This window comes from Canis lupus, chromosome 3, assembly GCF_011100685.1.
Source record: "Canis lupus familiaris isolate Mischka breed German Shepherd chromosome 3, alternate assembly UU_Cfam_GSD_1.0, whole genome shotgun sequence".
In the NCBI taxonomy this organism is placed as follows: domain Eukaryota; kingdom Metazoa; phylum Chordata; class Mammalia; order Carnivora; family Canidae; genus Canis; species Canis lupus.
Window position 1 is genome coordinate 62933237 of NC_049224.1, and position 5799 is coordinate 62939035.

The 5799-nt window shown below is 50.2% G+C and overlaps 1 long non-coding RNA gene across 1 annotated transcript; it reads left to right on the plus strand.

Moving 5' to 3' along the window:
- Positions 1–3187: 3187 nt before the first annotated feature.
- LOC119871235 lies at positions 3188–5799 on the plus strand. The gene is made up of 3 exons (XR_005357176.1): positions 3188–4571; positions 4891–5281; positions 5749–5799. It is a non-coding gene; the product is annotated as an uncharacterized LOC119871235 (long non-coding RNA).

A 5799-nucleotide genomic window follows, 5' to 3' on the forward strand; every position in this document is an offset into this window, starting at 1 on the left:
TTTGTTATGTTGCCAAATAGATTCACTGCTGAGATAATTAATTCCTGTGTTTGGAGGACCCGAGTATCTGTTCTTAATGCATGGCACTGGGGGGACCTCATGCATGGTGAAGGAAGCGTGGCCCAGGCTCATTAAACTCCACCCAGCAAGGAGGACCTCATGTCATAGGTTTGGAGCTCTGATGGGGGATCTTGGTCAGGCCAGAGCCACATCTAGATCTCCCATCACTGCAGAGCCTGGTCGCGTTCTGCGTGGACCCAGGACTCATGGAGGAAGTAGGTGGACCTCAGTTTGATGCTTATTTGGCAACTGGGGTGGCAGGGCCTTTCCCTGTTTGCTGAGATGGACCAGGGCTGTGCAGTCTGCCCTGGAGCAGGGTGAGCATCAGACCTGGGTCTCGAGGGGCAGCCCTGACCACTGCTTGTTTTCTCTAGCCATGCTCTTGAACCCTGGAAATTCTGCTGACAGACTTGGCCATGTGCCCGAGGATGGTCCTTCAGAAGTGATGCTGAAGTTGCCTCAAGCAAAGGATGAGTTTTGGCAGCTTTGTCCTTCAAAAGGGCAGGAACCCTTCCTTGTTCACTTTGTTGAGCCCATGCTTTGTGTCAGGCACAGGTCTAGTAGACATCAGAGACTTGCAGGAGACTGGGTGCTCTGAAGTCTGTGCCTATGCTCTAATGGGGACAAGACTAAATACAGTGTCAGGTTAAGGGGTAGGAGCGGGGATGGGCAGGGGGGTTTGGGGTGATTGGGAGGTGGGAAGTTGCCATTTTTTATAGGCTAGTTGATAGATGCTTGATGAGGTGGCATCTGGACAGACATGCTCTCAGAGGAACATCCGCCTCAGAAGACAGCAAGTGCAAAGGCCCTGAGAGTAGGAGTTTGGTGTATAGACTACTGGCAAAATCCTCACATGTGGGAGAGACTGTAGCTGGGCTGGAGCTGGTGGGGCTGTGAGGAGGAAAGTGCTGGTGGGTGCCTCTGGGGCTTTGAGGAGACCTGGGAAGGTGTGTGATTATTAGGAACTAGAGCAGAGTGGGTCCTGGCCATGTGGCGACAGAGTTCACCATGTGGGGTGGATGTGCAGGATGACAGCCTGGATGGTCTGGGCAGGAATCCTAGGTGGCACTGCAGGCCCCTCTGCGTCCCCCCAAAGCTCAGGCTGAAGGGTAAGGGGAACGAGGGGAACCCCAGGGAGGGCTGGGTGTGAGGGGGTTGCACTCAGGGGGCTCCACTGCCTTCAGCTTTCTGGGGCCTCACAAGGCTCCTGTTTAGATGTGTGCTCGCCAAGGCTGGCCCTATGGGACGTCCGGGGAGGTGTCCTCTGTGATGAAACTGTGGCTCGGGGGACGGGCTTAGCTCAGGGAGGCCCGTGCTGTCAGCTTTTGTTGAAGGAACCGAGCCCGAGGAGGCCTCGTGGGCAGCTCAGAAAACTTTGGAAAGAATTATGTTGTCAGCTGCTGGTGTGTGCTGATGGGGACAGGTAGGGAGTGAACTGGGGCCTCGACCCTCCTGTTCCACCAGGAGGACGAGGCACACATGGCCTGCTTTTCTCTCTTCCCTTGGGAGGGTGGGGAGGGGCAGGGGGAGAATCTCCAGTGGGCTCCATGCTCAGTGCCTAGCTGGCCTGTGGCTCCAGCGGGTCGAGATTGCAAGTCCGGCTGCCTAACCGGCTGAGCCATGCAGGCTGCCTTTTGTGAAAAAAGTGACTCAGAGGGTGGACCCAGGAGCCCAGAGGCAGAGCCTGAAGCATGGAGCCCCCTGATGGGGCAGGACCAGGCCCAGTCTAGGGGCTGCATTGCCAGAGGCCCCCATGTGCCTCTACCCACTCTGAACAGCGGGGTCCAGGCCTGGCCCATTGCTGTGACCTGTCTGTGTGTGTGCGTGCATGGTATGTGCGTGTGTGCCTCTGTGCACGTACATGCATGTGTGCATGTGTATGCATGTCTGTATGTGCATGAGTGCACGTGTGTGCGTCTCTGTTGTATGAGTGCATGTGTACCTTCTGCATGTATGTGCATGTGTGTGCATGTATGTAGGGGGTGCTGGGAACAGCAGATAAGGAAGGTATCTCTCACGCAGAGGTCTTCAGACTGAGGAACTCCAGGCCAGGAGAGCCCCTCTTGAAAAGGAGGTTCTGGCCTTCCAGCTGGTGTTGAGAAGAGAGACTTGGGGATCTTGGGGCACTTGTCCCTAATTCATGGTCAGAGGGTGGACTGGGTTGGTCTTTGACAAGGGTGAGGCAGCTAGAGTCTGGGGGAGTGGGGCGTTGCCCATGTAGACTTGGGCTTTATTGAGTGAGGCGGGCAGGGCAGCAGGGGACATGACATCTGATTTAGGTTCTAGAAGAATCATTCTGGCTACCAGTTTTGCTTCGCATTTAAATTCTTGGAATGCTCTTAAGCAACAAGGAAATCAATCTTCAGGCTTTAGTTCTTGCCTTTTAATGCTGTTAACATAATCTAGTATTTTCTATATGAGTTACAAATAACCAATAGGCTAGGATTGAGTAGTCTTTATTCTTGACTCTTGTACATCGAACCAAGAAGTGTCAGAACTAAATTAAGTTTGTCGGGCATGATTAATTCTTCACAATTGCAGGCTGATTGCTATCTCGTTTCCATTGGTGATTCATTTTCCTATCTCCCCGTGCATAGACGTGGTCAGCTTATCAGGGTTGTCATCCTATGTGCCCCAGCTTACCTTTTTTTGTGCACTGGAAAACCATTCTTGTTTCTGGCTGGTCTCTCAGGATCCTTTCCCTTGAGTGGGAAGAGGTCGATGGAGTCTCTAAGGTCTCTGCCTGAACCAAAAGGCTGCACTTTTTGGCTTTCTGGACCCATATGGGTGGCTCTTCGGATCAACAGAGGACTTTTTATTCCATGCAGGTCAATTTGGAAAGCCTGCTAGGAACGTCCTATCACAGTACTTAGCAACTAAAAATGCCTTGCACGTTAACAGCTGGGCTGTTGTCTTTGAAGCTGGGCTGGTGGATTTGATCAGCAGGTCTGCATGTTTTATTTAAAGATGATTTTAGGGCAGCCCCGGTGGCGCAGCGGTTTAGCGCCGCCTGCAGCCCAGGGCGTGATCCTGGAGACCCTGGATCGAGTCCCATGTCAGGCTCTCTGCATGGAGCCTGCTTCTCCCTCTGCCTGTGTCTCTGCCTCTCTCTCTCTCACTGTGTGCCTATCATAAATAAAAAAAAAAAAATAAAAAAACAAAAAACAAAAAAAACTGAACATATAGCCACCGTGAAAGCCCAGTACTTGTGACCCTGGGTATTAATCGCAGAGGTAAAACCACACGTTCACACAAAAACATGTAGGTGAATGTTCACTGTGCTTGTAATTGTAGCACCCCCAAAAAAGACGGCCCAGGTGCCCTTGAGCAGGTGAACAGTTAAACTACGAGTGCTTGGGGCAGCACGCAGCATCCCAGCATGGACTGCCTACATCAGTGCCTGTGTTCCCAGGTCAGAGCGTACTCTGAACTTGCCAGATATGACCCTAGGGGCAAATAACCATCCACAAAGACTTTTCCAAGGTACAAAAGATTCAAAACCATACACTGAAAGCATACCACATTCCTGAAAATATCGGCCCAGAATGACCAACACCAAGACAGAGTCTAGCAAAATTACTGGACTTTAAACAAACAAACAAAAAATCCTTTGGACATTTTGGAGAAAAAAGCACGTTATTTATAAGGGAAAGCATTGTTAGGTTGTTAGACTTCTTGACAAAAAGACCTTATGCTAGGACATGATAGAGTAGTAGCGTGTTTAAGAGATTTGAAGAAAGAAAATGTGCACCAAGGATTTTATATCCAGAAAACTCAACTTATTTTTTTTAAAGATTTTATTTATTTGATAGCGCACAAGTAGGGGGAGGGGCAGAGGGAGAGAGTGCCCGATGTGGACTCAGTCCCAGGACCCTGGGATCATGACCTGAGCTGAAGAGCCAAAGGCAGACGTTTGACTGGCTGAGCCATCCAGGTGCCCCCAGAAAAATCAACTTTACAATATAAATGGTACAGGGCCTTGTTATCCACATGGGAGAACCCCAAATGCTGAGAACCTGCTCCCGGGAGCCCTTCCTGAGGAATCTACTGGAAAATGAGCTCTGACGGCTAGCGTGATCACGACACAATTTTCCTAGCAATCATTGTGCAACATGTGCTGTTGGCTGTAGCGCCAAGACACAGTGAGGCTCCGGTGGAGATGGCATGGCACTTGGGTGTTTGCTCCGGCGGCTGTTGGAAAGGGCAAGGGAGGGTAGCAGATGTGAGGATCATGTTTGTAGTGATAACGCTCTGACACTGTTGGGGAAACCCAGGGAGTAGTTACAGGATCTCCCATGTCCTCCATGTAGGGGAAAGGACACACATGCACCCAGCGGACAGGTGCTTCCAGAAGAGCACTGTGATCTTGGATCCTCGTGGAAAGTACCAGGAGGCACCATGGATGTTTAATAGCCAAACCGGGAATGACAATGCAGATGCCCTTCAGCAAGTGAGCGCTTGGCCTGGGGTGGTGTCAGCCGACCTTGGATCCTGCTCAGCCACAGAAAGGGGTGAGCTGTCCATGCATGCAGCCCCAGGGAGTCCCTAGAGGGTCCTGCTGAGCAAAGAAGCCAGTCCAAAGTGATTCCTTTGATATAATGGTAAAAAGGCAAAATTAGAGAAATGGAGAAGAGATGAATGACTACCAGGGATTGTGTGTGTGATGTGTATCTGTGTCTCATTTACATGTAACTGTATCTAGTCTATGTCTGGATCGTATCTACATCTGATCTGAATCTTACCTATAATCTATAACTAGCTTATAGTTATCCATATCCATATCTAATCTGTGTCATCTTTATCTCCCCTCCCACTCTTTGTGCTGAGAAGCTCTAGAAACAGTGACTAGTCCAGTGTGGTGACCATCCTTTGCCCCATCTTGTGGTCTTGAAATACGGTTAATCACTACAAGGGACTCTTGGAAACACGGCTGACCCCAGGCGTGGGGTGTCTGTGATGAATCTGGGCATTGCATCATGGCAATCACCCCTGTGTTGAAAGTCCAGTAGGTCGCACCCCAAGACTCAGCAGTGACCTGAAGAGACCCACCCTCACACTGGCCCAAACTGGGACAGTTTGATCTTCGATGGGGACAAGGATTGCAACGGATTAAAACCCATCAAAATGTTTCAAATTCCTAAATTTCTAACGATATTTTGGAAAAAGCAAGGAATGGACCACTTTTGGAAGATGAGGAGAGCCAGTTCTCTGTTGAAAGCCGGTGAGTGGAGGGCACGGTCAGTCTCTGGTCTGACCTGGATGAACCGTGCCACGGGGTCTGCAGGGTTGCTGACAACACTGGCTCCATCTCTGGCCCTTTGTCCTGTTCACTGGTTGAGTGCTCTTGGAGTGAGTGACGTATCTGGGCCCCTTGGAGATGGATAGACATCCTGAGAAATGCCCGCCAAGGCCAGAATGCAAGGAGGCTGGCTGTGCCCCCAGGAATCTGTTAGAGATGACAACCTTCCCCTCCTGGGGTACAGGTCATGCCCAAAGTCTCCTTACAGTTAGCTGTCAGGCGCGTGCAGTTACCCCGATTGCACCGCAGTACCCTTCTGTGTGTCCCCGTGCTCTCTGAGGTCCAGGACTAAGGTGTGGATTTTCTTTTCTTTTTTTATTAAAGATATTTATTTATTTATTTATTTATTTATTTATTTATTTATTTATTTATTTATTTATTCATGAGAGATACAGCAAGAGAGAGAGGCAGAGACATAGGCTGAGGGAGAAGCAGGCACC